We start from the raw sequence: 20,742 nt of genomic DNA on the forward strand, positions 1-20,742 counted from the left end.
ATTCTTAAAACAAATTAATCTGTTCAATGTTCATAAATGTTTTAAGAAATGCAGACAAACGAGTCTTGAAATCCATATTTATTGTACACAGTTGAAAAACTAATAGTATTTATTTAATCCAGAGGGGGAAGCAACTCAAAATTTGGCTTTTAATGGTCAAGAGGAAATATTTTTCCTAAGAAATTACCAAAGTGTTTGTTGTTAACCAAGCTACAATAGGGTTATAATTCTTCTCCTGGCAAATAGCTAATGTTATTAGCCTAACATTGATTTATAAAGAATAGGTCCCTTCCAAACCTGCAGAAAATCTTAAGTCCTGACTAAAAATACTGTCTAGATTGAAAGAATGTGTGTGTGAGAAGTGCAAAGCCGAGTGTTGACTTGAGACTTGTGTATTGCTCCGTGGGTATTATGCAGCAAATTAGGTAATATATTCACTCAGGGATATTATCTGGTGCTGATTAGGGTCAAACTGTGGGGTCTTGCTCTACTGGATCATTCTTTAATCTGTATTCATGATGAAAAAAAAAAGCTTCATAATTTAAACAGAGAAGTAAAACACAGCTACCTAGTTTAATGGTCTTTATGAAATCTGCCCCTTGAAGCCTACGTTCTGGGTTAGTCAATGAACTTAAGGTCAAGTTGATGGTGACAGTTTCACTCACTCACTCATTCAATGTTTGCTAATTATTTATAAATTTCTTCCTTGAGAAGAAACAGAGATATCCATTTTCACCAAAGCAAACTTCATATAGGTATGAATCCAAATTCAGTCTCAAGCATTATGCAAATGAATGTATGCTTTGCTTTCTTGTTTGTGTAAATGAAAGATGCGGAAAATCCTACATGATCCAGTTCAGGTAAACTTGAGTCTAACTTCAAGGTAATATTAAAAATAAAGCTGACATTTATTAATAGCCAACAAGATAATACATATTGGGCCTGTACTAACTGCCAGGCACTGTACTAGGTGTTTTCTTTAAGTTATTAAAGTGGTTTAAATAATTTTTGGCTTTGAGTGAATCATAAAATATAATATAACATGGCAAAGAAATCTGTTTGCTTTTTCTGTTCTTTATGGGCACGAGGCTTTGTGAAGCATCACCAACTAATCATAGACATGATGCCTACCAGTGAGAAGGTTTCATGGAAGACTAAAAGAATATATGCAAAAATAGTACTAAAATTATTAAAATCATTATAGTTCAAAGGAAATTGAAATGTTAAATGCCAATAATTGTCCTTTTAGTTGTACATTTCCTTCTCATTCATATAGCACTCTAGATTATGAAACAGACAAACTGAACAACATTAGAATCTGAGGTTGGAAAATGAAGTGTTAAGTGACAATAAATTTTTATATTCTACTTATAAAAATATTTCCTATCCCAAATGCTCCATGTGCTTATGGTTCTTCCAGAGCAATTAAAACAGAAATAACAAAAAATAAACTAATATGTTTAATTTTTTTTGGCAGTCTTTTTCTATTCCAGTGGTTGGTTCAGCCTGGCACTTGCTTTTATACAACCTGTGAGCTAATTGCAGTTTTAAATTTTTTAAATGGTTGGAAAAAAATTTAAGAAAAATAATACTTAATTACATGTGAAATTATAGAAAATTCAAAGTTAAGTATCTACAAATAAAGTTTTATAGGAATACAGCCATGCTTATTCATGTATATATTATCTATGGTGATTTTGTGCTATAATAGCAGAGTTGTGTAGCAGCAACAGGGAATGTAAGGCCCCAGAAGCCTAAAATATTTATTAACAAGACCATTAAGAAAAAGTTGGCTATCTCTATTCTAACCCAATAAAATTATAGGCTCATTGCTAACTTGTACTAAGTCCAACTAGTTGTTTGAGACCCATCTTCAATGCAACACACCTGGTTGTCAAGATCTGCGAAGGGTTTGATATTTTACTCATAAGCTTGAAAATTTGCCTGACACATTTCATTAATACAAGTAGAGGACATGAAACTCCTGGGTCAAGGACAAAAGACAGTTTACTACTCAGCATTAGCAGTAGCCAGAGTATCAGCATTTCTGAGCTGGTTTTCCAAGCCCCAAAGGGTCAGATGATTACTGCATACAGGATGGGTGGGTTGAATTGCAGGAAAAGAGCTCTGAGCTTAAAGATCTGGAATCTTTCATACTTGATAGTAGGTATGCCTGCATTTTGCTCTAGAAAAGGATGCTATCTGTATCCTCCAAGGCCATTTACACTACAATCATTGAAAACAAAGGAACAATGGTAAGTCAGTGCCTCACTTGCAAGACATGGAGAAATACAAGAGAGTTATTCTGAATCATTTCCAACACTGATTATTTTTGTTGCCTTTAGTTATGAAATCAAATAAATATTGCAAAACTGTTTAGGAAAATAACTGAAAAAGAATTGTACTTGAAAAATTTCAACAATGCAAATACTTTTAATTTTTTTTTTTTTTTTTGCGGTACGCGGCCTCTCACTGCTGTGGCCTCTCCCGCCGCGGAGCAGGCTCCGGACGCGCAGGCCCAGCGGCCACAGCCCACGGGCCCAGCCGCCCTGCAGCATGCGAGACCCTACCAGACCGGGGCACGAACCCGCGTCCCCCGCATTGGCAGGCGGACTCCCAACTACCACGGCACCAGGGAAGCCCCAATAATTTTATTTTTTATCTATAATTGTTAAAAGTCATTTAGATAGGTAACACAAAATGGGAAATTGATTTTTTTTTATCAGTTTGGGAATACATATTCAGGCCTGTATAGCTCAAAATCAAATCTCTCATTCTTTCAAATATGCAGTAAGCTGTACTGTTTACTTTATAGTGGAATTGTTTATCTTCTCTGTGGTTTGATTTTCAGAATGGAATTTTATTATTTGATAGAATTTAGCAATCTTCTGAAATTGTGGTTTTAAAGATTACTCATGCTATTGTGTTTCCCTGTGGCTATTAGAATTCTCATGGAAACGTTTCATTCCCTTATCTCCAAAGTAGAAATTCATTGTTAGCTCACTTTACCAGCAGTCTGCAAGGGCACTAAACTATAGCCCTAGACTGGAATCCATGATCAGGAAAGTCAGTCTGGCAAGGAGGCTGCATCAGAATCATAAAATTAGAGAAGAAACATCTTTTGAAAGTACAATGCACTCCTTCACAAACACTGGCTTCCTTCTACCAGTTTCTGTCTTAGAAGGTAAATAATCTTGAATTCAGAGAGGTAAATGTTATTAAGGGTTTGACAAAACAGCTCTGGGAATCCAAGTCCATTTAAAGAAAGTAACGTATTATCTTCTAAATATGTTGAAAAATAATTTAATAATTTAAAATAATAGAATGTAGCTTTGCTAAACATGTTACCTTCTTGTTGTCTAAGGATCAGTTGTTTCTGAATGAGCCAGTTGGACAATACATTTTGTATTCCTTTCCATTGGGCTGTCCAAAGACTCTAAAAGACTGACTGCTTTGGGATTTGCTTTTCTTGAATAGACATCAGTAGGGTATAACCCCAAACTGTTTTATTTATACATATATTTTTTTCCTTTTTGCCAGCAGTTTCTTTTCCAATTAATTATTACTAGAAGTAAATACAACAATTTTTAAAACAAATTAGTCTCAATCACAAATAACATACTATCAAAATGTCCTTTTAAAATGGCTGTTTTACTTTATTTTTACTGAAAGTGAAAAAAAAAATGTTACAAACTGAAACTGCTTGAAGTCAAGTAATTGGTGAGACAAATACTTTTTTTCTCATCACTGTTACTGATTGAAGGCAAGTTTTGAGATGCTTTAAATCACAAAGCCTTTAAGATATACTGAATTAAATTTTTGGATCACCTTGGTGACAGTGCTCTGAAAGGAATTTTGCATCATCAGTCCCCCCAAATTTAGTGGTAGAAATAGCTTCTGATCAGTTCTTTGGAACACTGACAGGTGAGAAGTGAAAGTGAGATGTCTGGGACACCATATTTAGGTAGTTTTTTAATCTTGAAGTTGAGGAATGTCATTTATACATAACATCTTGTATTTTGTGGTAATGCAACTTTGGGGTAGTGTTTTCCAGTTAAATACACTGACTTCCTCCAACTCCCAGAAATCCTGCTCCTGACAGATAGCGGAAGTTGGATGACTATAGCTTCATGTATTTCACTTTCCAAAAGGTAGACACTATTCTTTTTGTTTCCTTCCAGATTTATTGAGATATAACTGACGCATAGAACTGTGTAAGTTTAAGGTGTACAGCATAATGATTTGATTTACATACATCATGAAATGATTACCACAATAAGTTTAGTGAACATTCATCATTTCATATAGATACAAAATTAAAGAAATAGAATTGTTTTTTCCTTGTGTTGAGAACTCTCAGAATTTACTCTCTTAGCTTTCATTTATAATATAGTGTTAATTATATTTATCATACTGTACACTACATCCCTAGTACTTATTTATCTTATAACTGGAACTTTGTACCATTTGAACTACCCTCTCCCCCACCCCCTCCTCTGGAAATCACAAACCTGATCTTTTTCCATGAGTTTGTTTGTTTGTTTTTGAAGTATAAGTGGCTTCCAACACTCTGATAGTTCCTTGAACACAATATAGTGATTAGATATTTCTATACATTTGAAAATGATCACCATTATAATTTATCTGTCACCACGGAAGAATATTACATAGTTATTGACTATTTTCCCCACACTGTACATTTCATACCAGTCACTTATATTGTAGTAACTGGAAGTTTGTACCTCTTAATCTCCCTCACCTATTTCTCTCCTCCCCCAAACCTCCTCCCCTTTAATTATCACCTATTTGTTCTCTGTATATATAACTGTTTCCATTTATTCATTTGTTTTGCTTTTTAGATTCCGCATATAAGTGAAAACATACAGTATTTTTCTTTATGTGTCTAACTTATTTCACTTAACATAATACCTTTTAGGTCCATCCATATTATTACAAATGGCAAGATTTCATTCTTTTTTATGGCTGAGTAATATTCCACTACATCCATCCATCTATCTATCTATCTATCTATCTAATCTCCTTCTTTATTCATTTATTAATTGATGGGCACTTAGATTACTTTAATATCTTGGCTATTGTAAATAATGCAACAGTGAACATAAGGGTGCATATATCTTTTCAATTTTTCTTCCAATAAATATCTTGAAGTGGAATTGTTGGATTGTATGATACTTCTATTTTTAATTTTTTGAGGAACCCATACTGTTTTCCATAATGGATGCTCCAACTTACAGTCACACCAGCAGTGAACAAGGGTTCCCTTTTATCCACATACTCATCAACACTTCTTTTTTCTTGTCTTTTTTGATAATGGCCATTCTAACAGGTGTGAGGTGATATCTCATGATGATTTTGATTTGCATTTCCCTGATGGTTAATTATGTTGAACATCTTTTCATGTGCCTGTTGGCCATCTATATATCTTCTTTGGAAAAATGTCTATTCAGGTCCTCTGCCCATTTTTTAATCAGATTGTTTTTTTTTTTGCAGTACGCGGGCCTCTCACTGTTGTGGCCTCTCCCATTGTGGAGCACAGGCTCCGGACACGCAGGCTTAGCGGCCATGGCTCACGGGCCCAGCCACTCCACGGCATGTGGGATCTTCCCAGACCGGGGCACGAATCCGTGTCCCCTTCATCGGCAGGCGGACTCTCAACCACTGCACCACCAGGGAAGCCCTGTTTTTGTTTTTTGATGTTGAGTTGTATGAGTTCTTTGTATATTTTGTATATTAACCCCTTGTCAGGTATATTATTTGCAAATATCATTTTCCATTAGGTAGGCAAGATTTTCTTTCTGTTGATAAGTTTCTGTTGCTGTGCAAAAGGCTTTTAGTTTGAGGTAGTCTTACTATTTTGCTTTTGTTTCCCTTGCCTGAGGAAACAGATCCAAAATAATATTACTAAGACCAATGTCAAAGAGTGTACTGCATGTATTTTTTTCTAGGAGTTTTATGGTTTCAGGTATTAACTTAAAGTCTTTAATCCATTTTGAGTTTATTTTTGTGGTGTGAGAGAGTTGTCCAGTTTGGTTATTTTGCATGTAACTGTCCAGTTTTCCCAATACCATTTATTGAAGAAGTTATATTCTTCCTATTGTATATTCTTGCCTCCTTTGTCATAGATTAATTGCCTATGTAAATGTGTGTTCATTTCTGAACTATTCTGTTCTGCTCTCTATTCTGTTCCATTGGTCTATGTGTCTGTTTTTGTGCCAGTACCACACTGTTTTGATTCCTGTAGCTTTTTGGTATAGTTTGAAATCAGAGAGCATGATACCTCCAGCTTTGTTCTTCTTTTCAAGATTTTTTTTTTTTTTTTTGGCTAGTTGGGGTCTTTTGTGTTTCCATACAAATTTTAGAATTATTTGTTCTAGTTCTGTGAAAAATGCCATTGGTATTTTGATAGGGATTGCATTCAATCTGTAGATTGCCAGGGGTGGTATGGTCATTTTAGTAATATTGATTCTTGCAATTCATGAGCACAGTATATCTTTTCATTTGTCTGTGTCATCTTTAATTTCTTTCTTCAATGTCTTTTAGTTTTCTGAGTACAGGTCTTTTACCTCCTTAGTTAGATTTATTACCAGGTATTTTATTCTTTTTTATGAGATTGTGAATGGGATTGTTTTCTTAACTTCTGTTTCTAATAGTTCATTGTTAGTGTATGGAAATGCAATAGATTTCTGTATATTAATTTTGTATGCTGCAAATTTACTGAATTCATTGATGAGTTTCAATAGTTTTATGGTGACACCTTTATGATTTTATTATGTATAATAATGCATCATCTGCAAACAGTGATAGTTTTACTTTTTCCTTTCTAATTTGGATTCCTTTTATTTATTTTTCTTCAATACTTCAATACTCTTTTAAATAAAAGTGAATGTGGGTATCCTTGTCTTGTTCCTGATCTTAGAGGAAATACTTCCAGGTTTTTACCACTGTGTATGATGTTAGCTGTAGGCTTTCCACACATGGCCTTTATTATGCTGAAGTATGTTCCATTTTATTGAGAGTATTTTTTTTTTTTATCAAAAATGGATGTTGAATTTTGTCAAAAGCTTGTTCTGCATCTATTGAGATGATAATATGGCTTTTATTCTTCAATTTGTTAATGTGGTGTATCACATTGATAGATTTGCAGATATTGAAAAATCCTTGCATTCCTGGGTTAAATTCCACTTGATCATGGTATGTAATCCTTTTAGTGTATTTTTGGGTCCAATTTGCTAATATTTTGTTGAAGATTTTTGCATCTATGTTCACCAATGATATTGGCCTGTAATTTTCTTTTAGTGTTGTCTTCATTGGGGTTTTGTACCAAGGTGATGCTGGCCTCGTAGAATGAGTTGGAAAACCTTCCTTCCTCTGCATTTTTGGGAATAGTTTGAGAAGAATAGGTGTTAACTCTTCTCTAAATGTTTCATAGAATTCACCTGTGAAGTCTTTTGGTCCTGAACTTTTGTTTTTTGGGTATTTTAAATTACTGTTTCGATTTAATTACTGATAATTATTCTCTTCATATTTTCTATGCCTTCCTTATTTAATCTTGGGAGATTGTACATTTCTAGGATTGGCTCATTTCTTCTAGGTTACTCATTTTATTGGTGTATGATTGGTTGTAGTAGTCTCTTATGATCTTTTGTATTTCTTTGGTGTTGGTTATAATTTCTCTTTCATTTTTGACTTTGTTGATATGGACCCTTTTTTTCTTGATGAGTCTGGCTAAAGTTTTATTAATTTTGTTTGTCTTTTCAAAGAACCAACTCTTAGTTTCATCAGTCTTTTCTTTTTTTCTCTCTCCTTTTTTTTTTTTTTTTAGTCTCTATTTCATTTATTTCTGCTCTGATCTTTATGATTTCTTTCCTTCTATTAACTTTGGATCTTGGTTGTTCTTTTTCTCTTCCATTTAGGTGTAAGGTTAGGTTGTTCATTTGAGAATTTTCATGTTTCCTGAGGTAAGCTTGTATTGCTATAAATTCCCTCTTAGAACTGCTTTTAACACTTCCCATAGATTTTATTTTTATTTGTCTCCAGATATTTTTGGATTTCTTCAGTAATGCATTTGTTGTTCAGTATCATATTGTTTAGTCTTCGTTTGTGTTTTTTGCAGTTTTGTTCTTGTGGTTGATTTCTAGTCTCATTGTATTTTGGTTAGGAAAGATGCTTGATATAATTTCAGTATTCTTAAATTTACTGGGACTTGTTTTTTGGCCTACCATGTGGTCCATCCTGGAGAATGTTCCATGTATAATTGAGAAGACTGTATATTCTGCTGCTTTTGGATGGAAAGTTCTATATGTGTCTATTAAGTCTATCTTGTCTAATGTATGTTTTAAGGTCAGTGTTTCTGTGCGGATGTTATGTTTGGATGGCTTGTTCATTGCTGTAAGTGGGGTGTTAAAGTTTCCTACTATTTTCGGGTTACTTTTAATTTTTCCCTTTATGTCTGTTAATATTTGCTTTATGTATTTAGATGGTCCTATGTTAGGTGCATATATATTTACAATAATTATATTTTCTTCTTGGATTTATCCCTTGATCATTATGTAATGTTCTTCTTTGACTCTTGTTACAGTCTTTATTTAAAAGTCTATTTTGTCTGATGTAAGTATTGCTATCCCATCTTTCTTTTCATTTCCATTTGCATAAAATATCTTTTTCCAACCCTTCACTTTCAGTCTGTGTTTTTCTTTAGATCATTAATGAGTCTCTTATAAGCAGCGTATATATGAGTGTTGTTTTCGTATCTATTTAGCTACTCTATGACTTTTGGTTGGAGCATTTAGTCCATTTATATTTAAAGTAATTACTGATATGTATGTACTTATTACCATTTTGTTAATTGTTTTTACTTTGTTTTTGTGGTTCTTTTATTTTCCTTTCTTCTTTTGCTCTCTTCCCTGTCATTTGATGACAACCTTTAGTGATATGTTTGGATTTTTTTCATGTGTGTGTGTGTGTGTGTGTGTGTGTGTGTGTGTGTGTGTGTATCTAGTATAGATTTTTGGCTTGTGGACACCAGGAGCTTATATATAGCAATCAATATCTATATATATTTCTATATCTATATGGTTATTTTAAGTTGCTGATCTCTTAAGTTCAAATGCATTTTAACAACCCTATATTTTTACTCTCCACCCTACCAATTTACTGTTTGTGACATTAAATTTTACATCCTTTTGATTTGTGTATCCCTTAACTACTTATTGTGGATAAAAAAGATTTTACTACTTTTGTCTTTAGCCATCCTACTAGCTTTATAAGTTGATTGATCTACTACATTTACTGTATATTTCTCATTTAACAATGAGATTTTTCTTTTCATAATTTAATATTTTTAGTTTCAGCCTTTTCTTTTTAGTTTGGAGAAGTCCCTTTAGCTTCTTGTAAAACTGCTTTGGTGGTGCTTTTAGCTTTTGATTGTCTGTAAAACTTTTGATCTCTCCTTCAAATATGAATAAAGCCTTGCCAAGTAGAATACTCTTGGTTGAAGATTTTCTTTTTCTTTCATCACTTTAAGTATATTGTGCCACTCCCTTCTGTCTTGAAGATTTTCTACTGAAAAGTCAGCTGATAGCCCTTTATGAGTTCCCTTGTACACAATGTTGCATTTTCCTTGTTGTTTTTAATATTTTCTCTTTATCTTTAATTTTTGCCATTTTAATTATGATGTATCTTGGTGTGGTTTTCTTTGGAAACCTGTTTGGGACTCTCTGTGCTTCCTAAAACAGACCTGGATGTCTGTTTTTTTTCCCAGGTTAGGAAAATTTTCAGCTATTATGCCTTTAAATATGTTTTCTGCCCCTTTCTCTCTCTCTTCTTCTTTTGGGACCCCTATAATGCCAATGTTAGTTCACTTGATGTTGGCCTAGAACATCTCAAACTGCCCTCATTGTTTTCTTCTGTTCAACTTAAGTGATTTTCACTACTCTGCCTTCTTGTTTGCTGATCTGTTGCTCTGTATCATCTAATCTGCTTCTTCCTTCTAGTGTATTTTTTATTTCAGTTATGTATTCTTCAGCTTTGATTGGTTCTTCATTACATTTTCTAACTCTTTGTTAAAAACTTCTAACTTCTTACTCTGTTCATATAATCTTCTCCCAAGTCCTTTGGACATCTTTATTATCATTACTTTAAACACTTTATTGGGTAGATTGCTTCTCTACTTCACTTAGTTCTCCTTCTGGGGTTTTATCTTGTTCCTTCATTTGGAATACATTTCTCTGTTGCCTCATTTTGTCTTATTTGCTGTTTTTATTTCTATGTATTTTTATGTAGGTTGGTTACATTTCTTGATCATGGAGGAATGGTCTTATGTAAGAAATGTACTATGGGGCCCAGCAGCACCCTCACCTCTGATTATGAGAGCTATATATTTTGGGGTGCTCTTTATGTGGGCTGCATGTGTCCTTCTGTTGTGGCCAGGCCAACTCCTGTGAGAATGCTGATAGGTGTGGCTGGGCCTTGGTCCAATTGGTTGTCAGGCCTTGCCTTGTGTGGAGACTGCCTGCTGCTGGTGGGTGGGGCTGGATCCTGGCACTAATAAGCTTGAGGAAGGATTTCAAAATGGCACTTAACAGCATTAGTGTTCTTATGGTGGGATGAGCTTCTCAACATGGCTGCTGCCAGCACGTATGTCCCCAGGGTGAGTTTTAATTGCATCCTGCCTCACTGAGAGGCTCTGCAGAATCACCAAGTGTGTATGTCCCAAGTTCCTTTCAGATTACTGCTGCCCTGGGTCTCACAGTGTGTAAGATTTTATGCATTCCTTTTAAGAGAGGAGTTTCTATTAACCATAGACCTGTGGCTCTCCTGAATGTAAGTCACACTGGCCTTCAATGCCAAATATTCTGGGGGTTCCTCTACATGGTGCCAGATCCCCTGGCTGGGGAGCCTTATGTGGAGCTTGGATCCCTTGCTCCTTGGGGAGAACCACTTCAATTGTAATTATTATCCCCTTTGTGGGTTGCCTCCCCAGAAGTGTGGGTCTTAACTATGTGTCTCTGCCTCTCCTACGTGTTTCATTGTGGTTCCTTCTTTATATCTTTAGCTGTAGAAGATCTTTTCTGATAGTGTTCAGGTTGTTCTCATGGATAATTTCTCTGTAAATACTTACAATCTTGGTTTGCCTGTGGGAGGAGGCGGGCTCATAGTCTTCTTTTACCGCCATTTTGACCACTAACTAAGAACAGAAGCTATTCTACCTGGAGCTTGCTGACAGCATCTGAAAATTCTTTGTCACATATTTTATTGGAGGGAAGTCATGTTGAAGTCAGTATTGACATAGAGAGAGTCTCAGCAATTTATGGTCTTGATATTCATTTTTGCTTGGGTTCTAAATAGTACACATTATTTCCACCCAGAAGACATTACACTGGTATATCATGATATATGGCAGCTTAACCATTCCAAATGGATTCTATTCTAGCCTTAAAAATTCTATTATTTGAAGTTTTAAAATGACTTACAGTTTTAGTTTTCAGTTTTACATTGAAAATTCTAAGATGAACAGTAATTTAAAAAATATTTAAAGTCTACAGAGACACAGACAATATTTTCTTAATAAAACATGAGTTGGTGGATTTTTTTCCCATTCTTAGCTAATTTTTCAAGAAAAATCACTCTACCTTTGAAACTGTATGCTCATACCCACTGGGTTAAAATAAGTCAAAAAGGTGATTAATTAAGACTCTTTAGCTTAGCTTGCAGAACAATAGGAAAACTACAGATGAGAAAACAGCTTTCTGACATCCTCCTTTGACTGAACATCACTCAGATGTATTTAAGGACTAGAATGATCAGTGAATTTTAGATGTCATGGGCTGAAAAATTACTGCATTAAACACATGATCCCCCCCCCCTGAATTTACACATACAACCCATGAAGAGACATGAAAAAGAGTTGCACCTGTTCAGAAGACACTTAAAACTTCTCTTTACCCTCCTACCAATCATTTCTTAGTCCCAACACCCTCTTATTCCCTCCTCCCACAATAAATATTCCACACAAAACATGATTGTGGAGAGAGAACTGAGCCTTGTCTTCTGTCTCTTTGCTTGGCCACTCTACATTAAAGCCTTTTTTCTCTGAAAAATAATGTTGCCTTGGTGTTTGAACTTTCCATTGCACAGCATGAAATGAGTCCACTTGCTCAGTTACACCATCCAAGAAGTAGCTAAAACTGTATGTTTATCTTCAGAGTACCTGAATGCTGGGGATTTGACATAGAGATGTTCGAGAAAAGCAAAGACAAAAGCATAAATATAGGAAATAGTAGGACATATTCATCCAAGGAGTTTAGTATGATTGGAGCATAAAGTCTGTATGTGAGAGAAATAAGACTTGACAAGTAGCCAGAGGTAATAGCTTGAATCATTTTAGGTTGAGAAGTGATTTGATCACTTTTAAGTTTTAGGAAGCTTAAACATGCTGCTGTTGTGTGAACGACAGATTGGAAGGGTGCTAAGCAGATGAACTGGAAGCTAACTGGGAATGATTTGTAATAACTATGGCATGAATCAAGGTAGGACCAGTTAAAACAAACTGTGGAGCTTCATATGAAGGTACTTAGGAGATAGAATGAATGGGTTCCATAAATGATTAGATGTGGGTGTAATAGAGAAGGACTAAGATGAATCCCAGGACGAGTTGTACAGAAGTTCCATTAACAGATATGGAGGACACCAGAAGATAATCAATTTGAAGGGAAGATTATGTTATACTTTGTCTGTGGAGCATCAGAGTATAGACGTCCAGGCTAAAAAATAAAATGGAATTGAGGCAGTGTCAGTCAGTTCTCCTGTAGTAACAAACATCCATATAACTTAGTGACTTAAAAACAACAGTTTTATTTTCTGCTGATGTTACATATCTCTCTAACTCTTACTTAAAGACATCAGATAAATGAGACTTTATCAATTGGAAAGTGACTGGCCCTTGAACAGGAGAGAACTTTGTATCAATAAAATTGCACACTGTCTTTTAGAGACTTCTGCCTGGAAGTCACACGTGTCTATTCTGGTTAAAGTTATACTGGCCAAAGAAAGTCACACAGGCATGTGTAACTTCAAATGAGTAGGAAAGCACAATCTTATTCATATATATGCCTAGAAGAAAAGAGCAGAACCAGAACATTGATGGACAGTAACATAAATTGGGAACCATCAATAATAAATGCTGTTTGAAGATATTATAGTAGATAAAATCAGCTCAGGGATTATATATATTTTGAAAATAAAAGAAAGCTAAGAACAGTATCCTGGGGTACACCAACATTTAAGTACAAGAATTCATAATAAAGGTGACTATAAAAGTAGACATCAGAGATCTGGGTGAAGAATCACTACAAAAACTTTAGTAAAACCATCAACTAGAATTGACAAAGCAATTTCACATACAATATCATTTTAAAATCCCCGTTAAGTATTTTGAGACTCAAGGAAGTTGAGTAATTAAGTTTTGTTCTATGAAATTGAACCTATTATGCCTTCCAATATTATCCAAGTGACTGACTTTTTAGGAGACTATGGAAAGTAGGTAATCATTAGTAGGACAATGAAGCTTTTTTTTTTCCAAAACAATATTAAAAAGGAAGCTTAACAGAGGTAAGAATGCATAGCAAATCCTGTGTCCTAGGAATAAAAACACCTAGTAAATAAAGAAATATGCACAAGAAAGTGACCAGTGCAGGGCAGAGTCTTGGCTGTCACTTCATCAGTATATGGGTAGGTTTTACAATGGCGGTAACTTTTCATTACTATTTCCTTAAGATAACTTCCCAGAAGTGGAATTGTAAGGTCAAAGAATTGCATATTTTTAATACACATGATATCTCATGTCTATGAAGCCTCCAGAAAAATTACATCCATCTATACTTGAGTCAGCTGGGTATAAGAGTGCTTATTCTTGAATTGTTGTTATGTAATTGTTTACATTTTTTCAAACTATAAATAATGTTAGATAATGTTTTGTATAACATTTTACTTTTCATTTCTATTGAGGTATGACATATATATATATGCTTTTATTTATCTGTATTTCTTTTTCTTATTAATGAAATTGCCTGTCATATTCTTCTCTGATTTTCTTTTGGGTTTCCATCTTTTTTTCTCATTGATTTTTTTTCCTTCCAGTTTTATTGAGATATAATTGATGTATAGTACTGTATAAGTTTAAGATGTACAGCATAATGTTTTGACTTACATACATCATGAAATAATTACCACGGTAAGTTTAGGGAGCATCTATCATCTTATACAGATACAACATTAAAGAAATAGAAAAACAAAATTTTTGCCTTGTGATGAGAATGCTTATGATTTACCCTCAACAACTTTCATGTATAACACACAGCAGTGTTAATTACATTTATCATGTTGAATATTTTTTCTTGCTGAGTTTTAAAAGCTTTGATAAATATGTAACATATGTGTCAAATATATACATATAAAAACTGCGTGTATGTCCAATAATAGGATATTTTAAAATTTAATTTTGGTATAAATTTTCATACATTTACCCAAAATATGTTGAACCCACAGGTTTCTGGATATTCAGATAGATGTTGGGGATAGCACAGTGAATAAAACAGACATGGCCCTGTCCTCATTGATATTATGACCAAGAAAGATAGATAGACAAGAAGCAACTAAGCTAATAAATGAAGTGTTTATTACTGTGACAAGTGCTAAGAGAGAAATGTGAGGATGAAAATAACTGGAGGTTGAAGGACACTTCTTTAGATAGTATCATCAAGAAAGCTTTTTTTGAGTTGATATTTAAAATCAGAGCTGTTGGATGAGCAGTGGCATACAGTCAGCATTCCGGGTTGAGAGAACACCCTGTACAATGGCTCTGTGGGGAAGAGACATTTTAAAAAGACCCGTGTGGCTGGAGTGTGGTGCATGAGGGAGAGGAACCAAGCAATAAGGTTGCATGAGTGGCAGGAGTGGATTACCCAGGGCTTATAGGCCATGCTGAGTTGATTGGATTGTATTCCAAAGCAGTGAGGAAGTGATTGAAATGTTTTACAAAGGAAATAACATGATTTTATTTCCATTTTAAGACAATCACTCTGGTTGATCTGTATAGAATAACAGAAGGACAAAGAATAAATTTAGCATGTGTGTGTATCTGTTATAGAATGTTGTATCAGTTAACTATTGCTGCCTAATAAGCTACCCCCAAATCTATTTGCTTAAAACAACCACCTCTCAAAGTCTATAGAGAGGTCTGAAGGGAAATTCTGTTGACTTGGATCTGTTTGCTACAAATGTGCTGCAGTCCACTGGCCTAAGCAAGTCACATGGCCAAGCCGAGGGTCAGTGTGTGAAGGTACAAGAACAAGAACGAACACAGGTGGCATGAAAAATTTGGACCATATATTCAATCAGTTTAACACAAATTTCTGTAAGTGAAAAGGTGCACTATACTAAGTGATAACAATTATATATAAAGCTATATGTGTAATGTAATATTTTAAAGAAAAAAGCTACTTGAAAGATATACAGTTGATCATTGAACAACACAGGGCTCCAACTTTCCTTGAAGTTGAAAATCCATGTAAAACTTTATAAGCCTTTTGTATCCATGTTTTTGAATCCTCAAATTCATCCACCATGGATCCTATAGTACTTTAGAACTTATTTAGTGAAAGAAATCTGCGTGTAAGTGGATCTGTGCAGTTCAAACCTGTGCTGTTCAAGGGTCAACTGTATAGTGTATCGATATGTTGACTGTGATTATCTCTGGGTAGTGGGATGTAAGGTGGTTTGAATACTTTATTTTTCTGTACTTGAAACATTTTCTGCATTGAGTTTGTAGTAATTTTATAATAAAATGCTATTTCAGAATTCTAGACAAAATCTTTGTTTTATCATAGAGAATGGAGATGAGGGAATAAAGAAGAAGCAAAGAGAGGAATTGAGTTTGTCACAATAATCTCAGAGGTCAACCTGTAACCTGATCACATCCTAGCTCCCTAATCTGTCAAATAAAGCTAGCTAACTGTAGGTATTGTTTTATTATGTCAGCTTCTCATTTCTTCTAGGTAGCCCTAGAAGAACCTGCTCAACAAATATTTTCCTTGAAGAGCAAAAGAAGGCCTGAACATTCATGTCATCTTCTACCTCTCTCTGGCAGAACCACAGTTCTGTTATTTTCTGATTTAAGCGTAACAAAACAACTCTTGGATGGATGCACCATGGGTAGTATCAACATAGAATTTTCCACTATTTATGAATCAATCTATTGATTGTTTTGTTTTGATTGCATTGTTTTGTTATTGATTGCATTGTTTTATTCTCAAGTTCCCTTGTACTTCACCCACTAGTGTCCGGAAATGACATTTCATGTGAGGGGAGGCTAATCAGTATATAATGAGAAGAGTATCATCTCTGGGGTAAGAAGGTCTGTATTTGAACTGTTTGACCACATGGACAACTCATTTTATCTCTGAGGTGTCAGTATCCTAATTTGGAAAAAAAAGGGATAAAAGAATAATAATACCATCTACATATGGCTACCCAGAGGAACAAAAGTGTTACCATACGTAAAAGTCCTTTTAAAACTGTAATGCTTTCAAAATGCTTAGTCTCTTTTGGTACCATCTATTACTTGAATTAAACATAGACTTTTTTGTTGTCCTATTTTGAAAGTCAGATAGCTCTGAGAGGAATAAGATCTTATGATAAATGCACCTACATAATAATAAAGTCTTACTGTCAGAGAAGAAAAAATAAATGTTCCATAACACATTGAGTTCAAAAGTTGAGGAGAGAAATGGTTGAGTCAAATTTTAAGTGTTTTAAAATGTGCCTAAGACTGACATCCATTTTCTTGATCAAAAACTTGGGGTGTTGAGGAGAGCATGTTCAATAAAAGGGTTTATTATTATCAATGGATTTTAAATTGCTTTCAAGAAAATTGTTCTTGATCAAATTTGTCTTGCCTTGTAGTTTAAAAAATGTAAATATAGCAGCTGCATAGCACAGGGAGATCAGCTCAGTGCTTTGTGACCACCTAGAGGGGTGGGATAGGGAGGGTGGGAGGGAGACGCAAGAGGGAGGAGATATGGAGATATATGTATATGTATAGCTGATTCACTTTGTTATAAAGAAGAAACTAACACACCATTGTAAAGCAATTATACTCCAATAAAGTTGTTTAAAAAGCATAAATATCAATGGGTTTAGCAAAAAATAATCTTTATAAAATAGATACTATTAAGTATATTTGAAGGCAGTTAACTCAAACAAGAACATTCTGTATTTTCACCTTGTTCTAGGCATAAAGGAAACTCCAGGAGCCCTGCTATTTCCATCAGTTCAGATGAAGTGATTGATTTCTTTTCAGTTGAAATGAAAGCTTGTTTTAAATATTTTGAAAATTGTCCAGACAATCGTAGCTTTCAAGCTATCAGAGAAAGCAGAACTGTGACAAGAAAAATAGTACTGAATTCAGTTGTCTTATCATATGTAACTGCGTGCACTTTTGTTGTCATGGGGCAGAAGGGAGAACAGAAGTAATATTGATGATTAAACATGTGAACTGCTGATCTAAACCCAAATGAAAACTTCTTGGGTGAAGTTGCAGAAAGGTAGATCTTTGACAAAAATTAACTCTCCTTATGGGAAGTTCACTACTGAACACCTCTTGCACTAAATGAATGTAGTGTCAACACACTGTTTCTGGTCACTTGATATTCACTGAGCTCTCTTTTTGGCCTTGTTATTTATGAGCTTTGTGACCTAGGTTCAGTATTAAATTTCTGAAAAACTCATTTTCCTCTTTTGCAAAATTTACTTTATCCCATTACAAAAATACACTTTATTTAGTGTCTATACACCAGGCAAATGACATACATTATATCTTTTCATTCTCAAAACAGTACTACGAGTGAAACTGAGGCAAAATAGAAAATAAACAACTTGCCCAAGATCACATAGCTGATAGGTGGAGCAATCTTAATCTAAATCTAGTTTTCTACCACTTCACACTGCCCATCAGGATATGGCATAAAATAAACACTCCCCAAATGTTAAATCACCTCTCTTTGTTCCCTCCTACAAAGTACTATTGTTATTGAGATGAGAAGAACCTAGGGGTAAGACAGGAATAAAGACACAGACCTACTAGAGAAAGGACTTGAGTATATGGGGAGGGGGAAGGGTAAGCTGTGACAAAGCGAGAGAGGCATGGACATATATACAGTACCAAACGTAAAATAGATAGCTAGTGGGAAGCAGCCGCATAGCACAGGGAGATCAGCTCGGTTCTTTGTGACCACCTAAAGGGGTGAGATAGGGAGGGTGGGACGGAGGGAGACACAAGAGGGAAGAGACATGGGAACATATGTATATGTATAACTGATTCACTTTGTTATAAAGCAGAAACTAACACACCATCATAAAGCAATTATATTCCAATAAAGATGTAAAAAAAAAAGAGATGGACTGTCAACAAGATTTTCTGTGGAGAAAACCTGTGAGGGTAAGAAAAATACAAGACTTTCAGGAATCTTTCAATACTTTCAGTGGTCCACTAGGCAGGTTGGTGGATAAAAAAAGCTTCAGTGATGGGAAGAGATGACAGGAGAGATGGAGGAAGTGAGGGGTGAAGAGAAAGACAATAGAAAGACGTCATAAAGATTATGGGGGTTGAGGGGGATGGTCAGGGATAGAAAAAGGTTTTAGCAGGAGCTTTGAGTTTGAAATTCTAGGGGAAGAAAGTAGTGTCTAAGGAGAAAAATCTAAGAAGGTTTTCTATGTGAAGTACTGTGTGAAACTACTACAGTGCTCTTTAAGGAGGTTTTTTTTAGTGGGATGTTGTACAGACACTGGGCCAGGCTATTTATGCAAACTTCCTGCTTCAGGAAAGGGTCACTGCATGTTGATAACCATTGTCTGCAAAACCCAAAGAAGTATAATCCAGAAAGAACTGTGGGGTCATGGAAGAGCAGTGAGGAGAAGAGGAGAGTCCAAGTCTTGGACTTAATTGCTAGAGCTAAGTAATATATTCCTTTGTATACTGGAGGTCATAATATCTGTCTCAAAGAAATGTGAGGCTTAGGTGAGCTGATAGTGTGTTATAAACTATAAAAGCTTCATGAAAGACTTCCCTGGTGGTGCAGTGGTTAAGAATCCACCTTTCAATGCAGGGAACATGAGTTCGATCCCTGGTCTGGAAAGATCTGACATGCCTCAGAGCAAATAAGCCCGTTGGCCACAACTACTGAGCCTGGGCTCTAGAGTCTGTGAGCCACAACTACTGAAGCCCATGCACCTACAGCCCGTGATCCACAACAAGAGAAGCTGCCTCAATGAGAAGCCCACACACCGCAATGAAAAGTAGACCCCGCACGCCGCGACTAGAGAAAGCCCGCGCACAGCAATGAAGATCCAATGCAGACAGAAATAAATAAATAAGTTAATTAAAAAGACAAAAGCTTTATGAATGTAAGTTGTGATTATTATACAGCACCTAGATTTGTTAGCTCCCAAGAAGTTCTATGATGAGCAAGGACCACCTTACTAAAAAGCACATTTAGATTTTTCTCTTTCTTGGAACTTAGTGGCCTTCTATAAATTAGTAGGTGTTGCATGGTTCTGTCCTAGATGAGGTTTGGAGAGTCAGGAATTTTGGGGAATTGTACTTTAAAGTAGGTTCTGATGATAAGTCAGACAGCAGTGATCATATTTTCTAAATCGAAATTAAAGACATATGATCAGACAACAGGACAGAGTATTTCAAATAGTATAATCTGGAAAAATCTAAGATCATTGGTCACCAGAACTATAAACTGGCATTTCTAGCAAAGACGCTCCAACCTCTTCTTCTTCAAAGTCTTTGATGAAGGGCAAAATTCCAAGTTTATGAAGAAGTGCACTGCAAGTCTTTTAATTTTCCCTTCTGCACCCAGGGGGACAAATAATTAGCACTTTCCTAGGTCTAAAGAGGAGAACAGAGCCCAGAAATTCTACTATCAATGCTAGCTTACTAGGAAAAGACATACTTGTGCCATGTATCGCTAAGGATTATAACAGATTAGCAATTAAATTTGAGTTAATTAAAAATAATCAACTATAATAAGAAGAGAGTCTCCAGAAAATTACCATATTGATCAAGTTGCTGTCTAAACAACTTGGAAAACACAGAACAAATTTTGGAGGCCCAATGCCAAGTATCTGAAGAAGCTCATTAAAATTTACTTTAAAATGTTACAGAATTCAATTAATTTTATTAATAATGACCATTAAAATACATAACAAATAAATAGCTAGAAGGAGTTTAAGCTTGAGAGTCTATATAATAATACAAAACTTAAAACATAAAATATGACATGACTTTAAGAAGATAGTATTGAATGTGAAAGTTGAAGATTAAAAAAATGAAAATAACAATGTTTGACAATAAATAAAAATGTATGATGTGCTATGAAATACTTGAATGGGGACCTAAACTTTGAAATAAATAATACTGTATTTTGAAAAATAGATTCTTTTAAATCAAGGGCTACAAGGCTTGTCACTAATTTATTTAGAGGGAAAACCAATAAAAATGAATCTTAGTGTCTTGTAGTTATAGCTTGGTTGGATTTTAGATCTAGTTATGATCTACTTTAAAGATTAAAAAAAATCTCTTAAAACATTGTCATTTGAGAAACTCCTAGTTTATCAAAGTGAGTGTCTACTTAGCAAAATAAAATGTTTATTACATGA

The 20,742-nt window shown here is 34.9% G+C and overlaps 1 pseudogene; it reads left to right on the top strand.

The window, feature by feature from the left end:
• Positions 1-830: 830 nt before the first annotated feature.
• Positions 831-20,742, top strand: part of LOC103077488 (ATP synthase F(0) complex subunit B1, mitochondrial pseudogene) — a 38,902-nt pseudogene continuing 18,990 nt past the window's right edge.

The sequence above is a fragment of the Lipotes vexillifer genome, unplaced genomic scaffold (genome assembly GCF_000442215.2).
Source record: "Lipotes vexillifer unplaced genomic scaffold, Lipotes_vexillifer_v1.1 scaffold718, whole genome shotgun sequence".
NCBI classification, from domain to species: Eukaryota; Metazoa; Chordata; class Mammalia; order Artiodactyla; family Lipotidae; genus Lipotes; species Lipotes vexillifer.